At 44.3% G+C, this 12,783-nt stretch overlaps 4 non-coding genes across 4 annotated transcripts; all 4 read right to left on the reverse strand.

The window, feature by feature from the left end:
• Positions 1-472: 472 nt before the first annotated feature.
• trnav-aac (transfer RNA valine (anticodon AAC)) lies at positions 473-545 on the reverse strand. The gene has a single exon. It is a non-coding gene; the product is annotated as a tRNA-Val (tRNA).
• Positions 546-3,950: 3,405 nt separating this feature from the next.
• trnav-aac (transfer RNA valine (anticodon AAC)) lies at positions 3,951-4,023 on the reverse strand. Its single transcript has one exon. It is a non-coding gene; the product is annotated as a tRNA-Val (tRNA).
• Positions 4,024-7,429: 3,406 nt separating this feature from the next.
• On the reverse strand, positions 7,430-7,502 carry trnav-aac (transfer RNA valine (anticodon AAC)). The gene has a single exon. It is a non-coding gene; the product is annotated as a tRNA-Val (tRNA).
• A 3,405-nt stretch (positions 7,503-10,907) lies between these two features.
• On the reverse strand, positions 10,908-10,980 carry trnav-aac (transfer RNA valine (anticodon AAC)). Its single transcript has one exon. It is a non-coding gene; the product is annotated as a tRNA-Val (tRNA).
• Between the last annotated feature and the right edge of the window lie 1,803 nt (positions 10,981-12,783).

Raw genomic sequence — 12,783 nt, forward strand, 5'->3', positions numbered from 1 at the left:
TTTTGCTGAGCCGGTGCTTGGTTGATGGGGAGATTTGGCCCGGGTTGTGCTATTTTACCTCCCCGAGATGGCCAGTAACCTGTTGATTGAGGCAGCAGACGCCACTTGCTGCTGACAGCGAGTAATTGGACAGTGCGGGTCAAAATATTGCAGCGTGCCCCTGTCTCAACGACTATGGAGCTGGTGAAAGTGAATTGCTGATGTGCTTTTGCCTCGTCTGAAATGAGACTAAGAGACGCTGTTACTTAGCAAGCTCGTGTTGCAGTTTTCTATTCTCATCTGAGCCAAATAAAGTGTCACTGCTCGGTTTTGCGGAACTTTCTGCAGCATCAGGACGAGAAAGAGGAGCGAGTGCAAGGCATTGTGCACACAATGTGCAAGAGAAAGAGGGCTTTGAGAAATCGTGTTGTGTTCATGAGGAATGTCAATGATTGCATATTTCTTGCGAAGAAGTTTGGGTTCGTTTTGAAAATGTTTCTGCCCAGTTTCGAACTGGAGACCTTTTGCGTGTTAGGCAAACGTGATCACCACTGCACTACAGAAACTCAACACGTTACAGCGCTGAGGAAGCTGCAAGTATTGTTAAACTATACAGTCTTAATCGATTTGTGGTGCTTGTTTCATTGAAATGCAATTCCACTGTGACATTTCGCAAGGCTGCAGAGGTATTGACCCAGCCATGGACGATCAGCAGTGCACAACACATCGCCAGTCCATTCAGGCCATCGTACCATTGCCAGTTTTTTCAAAGACTTGCCACTTGGGCCCACTTCCTTAGCTCTGCTTTTCTTTGCCTCTCCTTTCATGCAATTATCCAATTCCCTTTTTTTAAAACTCTCCCTTAAGAAACTAAGTTTGTAAGAGGTGCAGCAGCTGCTGCAGTGTTAATGCACAGTGTGCCATCATTGACAAAGATTCCCTTCCCCAACCACACCAAGACATCCACTTGGGATTCTTGCCAACTTCTGGATTTCATTTCTCATTATTTACTGATTGCACTGACACATATTTGTGTTTTTAAACTCTTTATTTTGATCAAATGAGTCCTTATTTTGCTGAGATGCTACAAACAATGTGATTACCCTCGCAGTAGAATGCGTAACAGAGGCAGTTATATAATGGGGGCGAAGCTTCACTGCAGCTATATAATGTCCTGGTTGGACCCCACCTGGAGTCCTCTGCATAGTCTGGGCATGCCAATTTATATAGTATACAAATTGGCCTTGGTATACAGGGCACTTCAGATCCAGCAGAATGTTTGCAGAGTTCAAATGGTTAGATTAGGAAGCCATGTCCCCTCTTCCACAGAGACAGCTGTTGGTTTCCACCTGGTGCCTCACTTGTTTCTGAATTTCAAGGTGTAGAATGAAATCAAGCAACGTAACCCAAGTTTGCAATGCATTCCACGCAATCGTCAAACACATCATTCCTGTCTTCCTCACCTTAGCTGCACAACCCTCGAAACGTTGCAATCCATGTAACACAGTATTTGTTCCAGGTTTAGGCTTTCAGTAGGATTATAATAATATCTGTGCCCTCATCTTGAAATGAGATTCTCAGCAATATCCAACACAAATTGAATTGCATAGATGACAGGCAAATATAGGAAAACAGGTCAGTATGCAACACAATTCCATGGTGCCCATTTTCAGATGCACAATAGTCATCTTTTCCAGCAAATGAAAGAATTTTTCAGTGGATCATTTGCAAAGTCAGAGTTAATGGCATTTGTGCTTTTCTTTCTTCTTGTTTTGCAACATACTGGCGCCTAAATCCAATTCATGTATATTCATGTTTATTGGGGAGACCAAACGCAGACTGGGTGACCGCTTTGCGGAATACGTCGGCTCAGTCCGCAAGCAGGACCCTGAGCTTCCGGTTGCTTGCCATTTCAAGACTGCCCACTGCTCTCATGCTCACATCTCTATCCTGGGATTGCCTCAGTGTTCCAGTGAACATCAACACAAGCTCGAAAAACAGCATCCCGTTGACCGATTAGTTTAGTTTGGTGATACAGCAGTGAAACAGGCCCTTCGGCCCACCGAGTCTGTGCTGACCATCGACCACCCATTTATACTAATCCGACACGAATTCCATATTCCTACCACATCCCCACCTTCCCTATATTTCCCTGCCACCTCCCTATACGAGGGGCAATTTATAATGGCCAATTAACCTATCAAGCAGCCAGTCTTTGGCATGTGGGAGGAAACCGGAGCACCCAGAGGAATCCCACGCAGACACAGGGAGAACTTGCAAACACCACGCAGGCAGTGCCCAGAATTGAAAGCGGGTCGCTGGAGCTGTGAGGCTGCGGTGTGAACCACTGCACACGAGAGCGTGCCGGACTGAATATTGAGTTCAATAATTCCAGAGCATGACGGGGCCCCCATTTTACTTTCATTTTTTGTTATTTTTCATTTTTACATTTTTTACATTTTTTTGTATGTTTATTTTATTTCATCTTAGTTTGTTCAGTTTGCTTACCCACTGTTTTTTTTCCTGTTTGTACTTGCTGCTGTTCAATTTTCAGTCCATTAACAGTCCTCTCTGTACTAATGCTTTGTCTTTCAACACACCATTAACATATTGTTTGCCTTTGCTCCATGACCTTCTGGTCAGCTATTCTGTGGCCTTGTCCAATCTACACCTTCTCCTTTGTTATCTCTTGCTCCACCCCCGCTTTACTTGCTTCTAACCTTTGACATTTCTAATATTTGCCAGTTCTGAAGAAGGGTCACTGAGCCGAAATGTTAACTCTGCTTCTGTCTCCACAGATGCTGCCAGTCGTGCTGAGTATTTCCAGAATTTCTTGTTTTTATTTCAGATTTCCAGCATCCACAGTATTTTGCTTTAATTCATGTATATTCTTCCTCGGTTCAATATGAAGGAGCGCTTTGATATTGAGCGGAGCCGCAGTGCATCTCATTTTCAACGCCACCTTGTTAGTGTTCCTGTTACTTGCCGAATGAAGAACAAAATAAAATAATAATTTGGCAGGTCTGCCTGTTTCCTCAGCTTCAGTTACAGAATCAGCTGTGTCCATCTTTAAGGGAGGCAAAGTACTCCTAGCGGCTCTGCTGACGCTGAATAGTTATGTTAATCTGCATCAATAAATCCAGGTATGTCTCTGTTACTGACTGAACAAAACGCTAATAAATCTGTGAGCGACTGTCATAACTTAAATAACTTTTTCCCCTCTGCGTGTCATGAACCTTCACCCCTTGTCATAATTGCGGCTGCATGTTAAGAGCTGGGTTATCAAGGTGCTGAAGACACCAAGAATCTGCTGCAGCAGTGGTTAAACTGAAAAGGATTTTTGCCCCTTTTACCCAAGAAGAAATGTTCAGGAGGAGCAATTTCCCCCAACTTGTTTCCACCGGAGATTCATCATTGCAACTCAAAGAAAGTTTCAGTCACTTGGGTGTTCTGTCAGAGCTGCTCGGAGGTTCAGTGACCCGGATATCATGTGCCTACGTTTTGCTGAGCCGGTGCTTGGTTGATGGGGAGATTTGGCCCGGGTTGTGCTATTTTACCTCCCCGAGATGGCCAGTAACCTGTTGATTGAGGCAGCAGACGCCTCTTGCTGCTGACAGCGAGTAATTGGACAGTGCGGGTCAAAATATTGCAGCGTGCCCCTGTCTCAACGACTATGGAGCTGGTGAAAGTGAATTGCTGATGTGCTTTTGCCTCGTCTGAAATGAGACTAAGATTCGCTGTTACTTAGCAAGCTCGTGTTGCAGGTTTCTATTCTCATCTGAGCCAAATAAAGTGTCACTGCTCGGTTTTGCGGAACTTTCTGCAGCATCAGGACGAGAAAGAGGAGCGAGTGCAAGGCATTGTGCACACAATGTGCAAGAGAAAGAGGGCTTTGAGAAATTGTGTTGTGTTCATGAGGAATGTCAATGATTGCATATTTCTTGCGAAGAAGTTTGGGTTCGTTTTGAAAATGTTTCTGCCCAGTTTCGAACTGGGGACCTTTTGCGTGTTAGGCAAACGTGATCACCACTACACTACAGAAACTCAACACGTTACAGCGCTGAGGAAGCTGCAAGTATTGTTAAACTATACAGTCTTAATCGATATGTGGTGCTTGTATCATTGAAATGCAATTCCACTGTGACATTTCGCAAGGCTGCAGAGGTATTGACCCAGCCATGGACGATCAGCAGTGCACAACACATCGCCAGTCCATTCAGGCCATCGTACCATTGCCAGTTTTTTCAAAGACTTGCCACTTGGGCCCACTTCCTTAGCTCTGCTTTTCTTTGCCTCTCCTTTCATGCAATTATCCAATTCCCTTTTTTTAAAACTCTCCCTTAAGAAACTAAGTTTGTAAGAGGTGCAGCAGCTGCTGCAGTGTTAATGCACAGTGTGCCATCATTGACAAAGATTCCCTTCCCCAACCACACCAAGACATCCACTTGGGATTCTTGCCAAGTTCTGTATTTCATTTCTCATTATTTACTGATTGCACTGACACATATTTGTGTTTTTAAACTCTTTAGTTTGATCAAATGAGTCCTTATTTTGCTGAGATGCTACAAACAATGTGATTACCCTCGCAGTAGAATGCGTAACAGAGGCAGTTATATAATGGGGGCGAAGCTTCACTGCAGCTATATAATGTCCTGGTTGGACCCCACCTGGAGTCCTCTGCATAGTCTGGGCATGCCAATTTATATAGTATACGAATTGGCCTTGGTATACAGGGCAGTTCAGATCCAGCAGAATGTTTGCAGAGTTCAAATGGTTAGATTAGGAAGCCATGTCCCCTCTTCCACAGAGACAGCTGTTGGTTTCCACCTGGTGCCTCACTTGTTTCTGAATTTCAAGGTGTAGAATGAAATCAAGCAACGTAACCCAAGTTTGCAATGCATTCCACGCAATCATCAAACACATCATTCCTGTCTTCCTCACCTTAGCTGCACAACCCTCGAAACGTTGCAATCCATGTAACACAGTATTTGTTCCAGGTTTAGGCTTTCAGTAGGATTATAATAATATCTGTGCCCTCATCTTGAAATGAGATTCTCAGCAATATCCAACACAAATTGAATTGCATAGATGACAGGCAAATATAGGAAAACAGGTCAGTATGCAACACAATTCCATGGTGCCCATTTTCAGATGCACAATAGTCATCTTTTCCAGCAAATGAAAGAATTTTTCAGTGAATCATTTGCAAAGTCAGAGTTAATGGCATTTGTGCTTTTCTTTCTTCTTGTTTTGCAACATACTGGCGCCTAAATCCAATTCATGTATATTCATGTTTATTGGGGAGACCAAACGCAGACTGGGTGACCGCTTTGCGGAATACGTCGGCTCAGTCCGCAAGCAGGACCCTGAGCTTCCGGTTGCTTGCCATTTCAAGACTGCCCACTGCTCTCATGCTCACATCTCTATCCTGGGATTGCCTCAGTGTTCCAGTGAACATCAACACAAGCTCGAAAAACAGCATCCCGTTGACCGATTAGTTTAGTTTGGTGATACAGCAGTGAAACAGGCCCTTCGGCCCACCGAGTCTGTGCTGACCATCGACCACCCATTTATACTAATCCGACACGAATTCCATATTCCTACCACATCCCCACCTTCCCTATATTTCCCTACCACCTCCCTATACGAGGGGCAATTTATAATGGCCAATTAACCTATCAAGCAGCCAGTCTTTGGCATGTGGGAGGAAACCGGAGCACCCAGAGGAATCCCACGCAGACACAGGGAGAACTTGCAAACACCACGCAGGCAGTGCCCAGAATTGAAAGCGGGTCGCTGGAGCTGTGAGGCTGCGGTGTGAACCACTGCACACGAGAGCGTGCCGGACTGAATATTGAGTTCAATAATTCCAGAGCATGACGGGGCCCCCATTTTACTTTCATTTTTTGTTATTTTTCATTTTTACATTTTTTACATTTTTTTGTATGTTTATTTTATTTCATCTTAGTTTGTTCACTTTGCTTACCCACTGTTTTTTTTCCTGTTTGTACTTGCTGCTGTTCAATTTTCAGTCCATTAACAGTCCTCTCTGTACTAATGCTTTGTCTTTCAACACACCATTAACATATTGTTTGCCTTTGCTCCATGACCTTCTGGTCAGCTATTCTGTGGCCTTGTCCAATCTACACCTTCTCCTTTGTTATCTCTTGCTCCACCCCCGCTTTACTTGCTTCTAACCTTTGACATTTCTAATATTTGCCAGTTCTGAAGAAGGGTCACTGAGCCGAAATGTTAACTCTGCTTCTGTCTCCACAGATGCTGCCAGTCGTGCTGAGTATTTCCAGAATTTCTTGTTTTTATTTCAGATTTCCAGCATCCACAGTATTTTGCTTTTATTCATGTATATTCTTCCTCGGTTCAATATGAAGGAGCGCTTTGATATTGAGCGGAGCCGCAGTGCATCTCATTTTCAACGCCACCTTGTTAGTGTTCCTGTTACTTGCCGAATGAAGAACAAAATAAAATAATAATTTGGCAGGTCTGCCTGTTTCCTTAGCTTCAGTTACAGAATCAGCCGTGTCCGTCTTTAAGGGAGGCAAAGTACTCCTAGCGGCTCTGCGTGACGCTGAATAGTTATGTTAATCTGCATCAATAAATCCAGGTATGTCTCTGTTACTGACTGAACAAAACGCTAATAAATCTGTGAGCGACTGTCATAACTTAAATAACTTTTTCCCCTCTGCGTGTCATGAACCTTTACCCCTTGTCATAATTGCGGCTGCATGTTAAGAGCTGGGTTATCAAGGCGCTGAAGACACCAAGAATCTGCTGCAGCAGTGATTAAATTGAAAAGGATTTTTGCCCCTTTTACCCAAGAAGAAATGTTCAGGAGGAGCAATTTCCCCCAACTTGTTTCCACCGGAGATTCATCATTGCAACTCAAAGAAAGTTTCAGTCACTTGGGTGTTCTGTAAGAGCTGCTCGGAGGTTCAGTGACCCGGATATCATGTGCCTACGTTTTGCTGAGCCGGTGCTTGGTTGATGGGGAGATTTGGCCCGGGTTGTGCTATTTTACCTCCCCGAGATGGCCAGTAACCTGTTGATTGAGGCAGCAGACGCCACTTGCTGCTGACAGCGAGTAATTGGACAGTGCGGGTCAAAATATTGCAGCGTGCCCCTGTCTCAACGACTATGGAGCTGGTGAAAGTGAATTGCTGATGTGCTTTTGCCTCGTCTGAAATGAGACTAAGAGACGCTGTTACTTAGCAAGCTCGTGTTGCAGTTTTCTATTCTCATCTGAGCCAAATAAAGTGTCACTGCTCGGTTTTGCGGAACTTTCTGCAGCATCAGGACGAGAAAGAGGAGCGAGTGCAAGGCATTGTGCACACAATGTGCAAGAGAAAGAGGGCTTTGAGAAATCGTGTTGTGTTCATGAGGAATGTCAATGATTGCATATTTCTTGCGAAGAAGTTTGGGTTCGTTTTGAAAATGTTTCTGCCCAGTTTTGAACTGGGGACTTTTTGCGTGTTAGGCAAACGTGATCACCACTACACTACAGAAACTCAACGCGTTACAGCGCTGAGGAAGCTGCAAGTATTGTTAAACTATACAGTCTTAATCGATTTGTGGTGCTTGTTTCATTGAAATGCAATTCCACTGTGACATTTCGCAAGGCTGCAGAGGTATTGACCCAGCCATGGACGATCAGCAGTGCACAACACATCGCCAGTCCATTCAGGCCATCGTACCATTGCCAGTTTTTTCAAAGACTTGCCACTTGGGCCCACTTCCTTAGCTCTGCTTTTCTTTGCCTCTCCTTTCATGCAATTATCCAATTCCCTTTTTTTAAAACTCTCCCTTAAGAAACTAAGTTTGTAAGAGGTGCAGCAGCTGCTGCAGTGTTAATGCACAGTGTGCCATCATTGACAAAGATTCCCTTCCCCAACCACACCAAGACATCCACTTGGGATTCTTGCCAACTTCTGGATTTCATTTCTCATTATTTACTGATTGCACTGACACATATTTGTGTTTTTAAACTCTTTATTTTGATCAAATGAGTCCTTATTTTGCTGAGATGCTACAAACAATGTGATTACCCTCGCAGTAGAATGCGTAACAGAGGCAGTTATATAATGGGGGCGAAGCTTCACTGCAGCTATATAATGTCCTGGTTGGACCCCACCTGGAGTCCTCTGCATAGTCTGGGCATGCCAATTTATATAGTATACAAATTGGCCTTGGTATACAGGGCACTTCAGATCCAGCAGAATGTTTGCAGAGTTCAAATGGTTAGATTAGGAAGCCATGTCCCCTCTTCCACAGAGACAGCTGTTGGTTTCCACCTGGTGCCTCACTTGTTTCTGAATTTCAAGGTGTAGAATGAAATCAAGCAACGTAACCCAAGTTTGCAATGCATTCCACGCAATCGTCAAACACATCATTCCTGTCTTCCTCACCTTAGCTGCACAACCCTCGAAACGTTGCAATCCATGTAACACAGTATTTGTTCCAGGTTTAGGCTTTCAGTAGGATTATAATAATATCTGTGCCCTCATCTTGAAATGAGATTCTCAGCAATATCCAACACAAATTGAATTGCATAGATGACAGGCAAATATAGGAAAACAGGTCAGTATGCAACACAATTCCATGGTGCCCATTTTCAGATGCACAATAGTCATCTTTTCCAGCAAATGAAAGAATTTTTCAGTGGATCATTTGCAAAGTCAGAGTTAATGGCATTTGTGCTTTTCTTTCTTCTTGTTTTGCAACATACTGGCGCCTAAATCCAATTCATGTATATTCATGTTTATTGGGGAGACCAAACGCAGACTGGGTGACCGCTTTGCGGAATACGTCGGCTCAGTCCGCAAGCAGGACCCTGAGCTTCCGGTTGCTTGCCATTTCAAGACTGCCCACTGCTCTCATGCTCACATCTCTATCCTGGGATTGCCTCAGTGTTCCAGTGAACATCAACACAAGCTCGAAAAACAGCATCCCGTTGACCGATTAGTTTAGTTTGGTGATACAGCAGTGAAACAGGCCCTTCGGCCCACCGAGTCTGTGCTGACCATCGACCACCCATTTATACTAATCCGACACGAATTCCATATTCCTACCACATCCCCACCTTCCCTATATTTCCCTGCCACCTCCCTATACGAGGGGCAATTTATAATGGCCAATTAACCTATCAAGCAGCCAGTCTTTGGCATGTGGGAGGAAACCGGAGCACCCAGAGGAATCCCACGCAGACACAGGGAGAACTTGCAAACACCACGCAGGCAGTGCCCAGAATTGAAAGCGGGTCGCTGGAGCTGTGAGGCTGCGGTGTGAACCACTGCACACGAGAGCGTGCCGGACTGAATATTGAGTTCAATAATTCCAGAGCATGACGGGGCCCCCATTTTACTTTCATTTTTTGTTATTTTTCATTTTTACATTTTTTACATTTTTTTGTATGTTTATTTTATTTCATCTTAGTTTGTTCAGTTTGCTTACCCACTGTTTTTTTTCCTGTTTGTACTTGCTGCTGTTCAATTTTCAGTCCATTAACAGTCCTCTCTGTACTAATGCTTTGTCTTTCAACACACCATTAACATATTGTTTGCCTTTGCTCCATGACCTTCTGGTCAGCTATTCTGTGGCCTTGTCCAATCTACACCTTCTCCTTTGTTATCTCTTGCTCCACCCCCGCTTTACTTGCTTCTAACCTTTGACATTTCTAATATTTGCCAGTTCTGAAGAAGGGTCACTGAGCCGAAATGTTAACTCTGCTTCTGTCTCCACAGATGCTGCCAGTCGTGCTGAGTATTTCCAGAATTTCTTGTTTTTATTTCAGATTTCCAGCATCCACAGTATTTTGCTTTAATTCATGTATATTCTTCCTCGGTTCAATATGAAGGAGCGCTTTGATATTGAGCGGAGCCGCAGTGCATCTCATTTTCAACGCCACCTTGTTAGTGTTCCTGTTACTTGCCGAATGAAGAACAAAATAAAATAATAATTTGGCAGGTCTGCCTGTTTCCTCAGCTTCAGTTACAGAATCAGCTGTGTCCATCTTTAAGGGAGGCAAAGTACTCCTAGCGGCTCTGCTGACGCTGAATAGTTATGTTAATCTGCATCAATAAATCCAGGTATGTCTCTGTTACTGACTGAACAAAACGCTAATAAATCTGTGAGCGACTGTCATAACTTAAATAACTTTTTCCCCTCTGCGTGTCATGAACCTTCACCCCTTGTCATAATTGCGGCTGCATGTTAAGAGCTGGGTTATCAAGGTGCTGAAGACACCAAGAATCTGCTGCAGCAGTGGTTAAACTGAAAAGGATTTTTGCCCCTTTTACCCAAGAAGAAATGTTCAGGAGGAGCAATTTCCCCCAACTTGTTTCCACCGGAGATTCATCATTGCAACTCAAAGAAAGTTTCAGTCACTTGGGTGTTCTGTCAGAGCTGCTCGGAGGTTCAGTGACCCGGATATCATGTGCCTACGTTTTGCTGAGCCGGTGCTTGGTTGATGGGGAGATTTGGCCCGGGTTGTGCTATTTTACCTCCCCGAGATGGCCAGTAACCTGTTGATTGAGGCAGCAGACGCCTCTTGCTGCTGACAGCGAGTAATTGGACAGTGCGGGTCAAAATATTGCAGCGTGCCCCTGTCTCAACGACTATGGAGCTGGTGAAAGTGAATTGCTGATGTGCTTTTGCCTCGTCTGAAATGAGACTAAGATTCGCTGTTACTTAGCAAGCTCGTGTTGCAGGTTTCTATTCTCATCTGAGCCAAATAAAGTGTCACTGCTCGGTTTTGCGGAACTTTCTGCAGCATCAGGACGAGAAAGAGGAGCGAGTGCAAGGCATTGTGCACACAATGTGCAAGAGAAAGAGGGCTTTGAGAAATTGTGTTGTGTTCATGAGGAATGTCAATGATTGCATATTTCTTGCGAAGAAGTTTGGGTTCGTTTTGAAAATGTTTCTGCCCAGTTTCGAACTGGGGACCTTTTGCGTGTTAGGCAAACGTGATCACCACTACACTACAGAAACTCAACACGTTACAGCGCTGAGGAAGCTGCAAGTATTGTTAAACTATACAGTCTTAATCGATATGTGGTGCTTGTTTCATTGAAATGCAATTCCACTGTGACATTTCGCAAGGCTGCAGAGGTATTGACCCAGCCATGGACGATCAGCAGTGCACAACACATCGCCAGTCCATTCAGGCCATCGTACCATTGCCAGTTTTTTCAAAGACTTGCCACTTGGGCCCACTTCCTTAGCTCTTCTTTTCTTTGCCTCTCCTTTCATGCAATTATCCAATTCCCTTTTTTTAAAACTCTCCCTTAAGAAACTAAGTTTGTAAGAGGTGCAGCAGCTGCTGCAGTGTTAATGCACAGTGTGCCATCATTGACAAAGATTCCCTTCCCCAACCACACCAAGACATCCACTTGGGATTCTTGCCAACTTCTGGATTTCATTTCTCATTATTTACTGATTGCACTGACACATATTTGTGTTTTTAAACTCTTTAGTTTGATCAAATGAGTCCTTATTTTGCTGAGATGCTACAAACAATGTGATTACCCTCGCAGTAGAATGCGTAACAGAGGCAGTTATATAATGGGGGCGAAGCTTCACTGCAGCTATATAATGTCCTGGTTGGACCCCACCTGGAGTCCTCTGCATAGTCTGGGCATGCCAATTTATATAGTATACAAATTGGCCTTGGTATACAGGGCAGTTCAGATCCAGCAGAATGTTTGCAGAGTTCAAATGGTTAGATTAGGAAGCCATGTCCCCTCTTCCACAGAGACAGCTGTTGGTTTCCACCTGGTGCCTCACTTGTTTCTGAATTTCAAGGTGTAGAATGAAATCAAGCAACGTAACCCAAGTTTGCAATGCATTCCACGCAATCGTCAAACACATCATTCCTGTCTTCCTCACCTTAGCTGCACAACCCTCGAAACGTTGCAATCCATGTAACACAGTATTTGTTCCAGGTTTAGGCTTTCAGTAGGATTATAATAATATCTGTGCCCTCATCTTGAAATGAGATTCTCAGCAATATCCAACACAAATTGAATTGCATAGATGACAGGCAAATATAGGAAAACAGGTCAGTATGCAACACAATTCCATGGTGCCCATTTTCAGATGCACAATAGTCATCTTTTCCAGCAAATGAAAGAATTTTTCAGTGAATCATTTGCAAAGTCAGAGTTAATGGCATTTGTGCTTTTCTTTCTTCTTGTTTTGCAACATACTGGCGCCTAAATCCAATTCATGTATATTCATGTTTATTGGGGAGACCAAACGCAGACTGGGTGACCGCTTTGCGGAATACGTCGGCTCAGTCCGCAAGCAGGACTCTGAGCTTCCGGTTGCTTGCCATTTCAAGACTGCCCACTGCTCTCATGCTCACATCTCTATCCTGGGATTGCCTCAGTGTTCCAGTGAACATCAACACAAGCTCGAAAAACAGCATCCCGTTGACCGATTAGTTTAGTTTGGTGATACAGCAGTGAAACAGGCCCTTCGGCCCACCGAGTCTGTGCTGACCGTCGACCACCCATTTATACTAATCCGACACGAATTCCATATTCCTACCACATCCCCACCTTCCCTATATTTCCCTGCCACCTCCCAAAACGAGGGGCAATTTATAATGGCCAATTAACCTATCAAGCAGCCAGTCTTTGGCATGTGGGAGGAAACCGGAGCACCCAGAGGAATCCCACGCAGACACAGGGAGAACTTGCAAACACCACGCAGGCAGTGCCCAGAATTGAAAGCGGGTCGCTGGAGCTGTGAGGCTGCGGTGTGAACCACTGCACACGAGAGCGTGCCAGA

This window comes from Heterodontus francisci, chromosome 22, assembly GCF_036365525.1.
Source record: "Heterodontus francisci isolate sHetFra1 chromosome 22, sHetFra1.hap1, whole genome shotgun sequence".
Lineage (NCBI taxonomy): Eukaryota > Metazoa > Chordata > Chondrichthyes > Heterodontiformes > Heterodontidae > Heterodontus > Heterodontus francisci.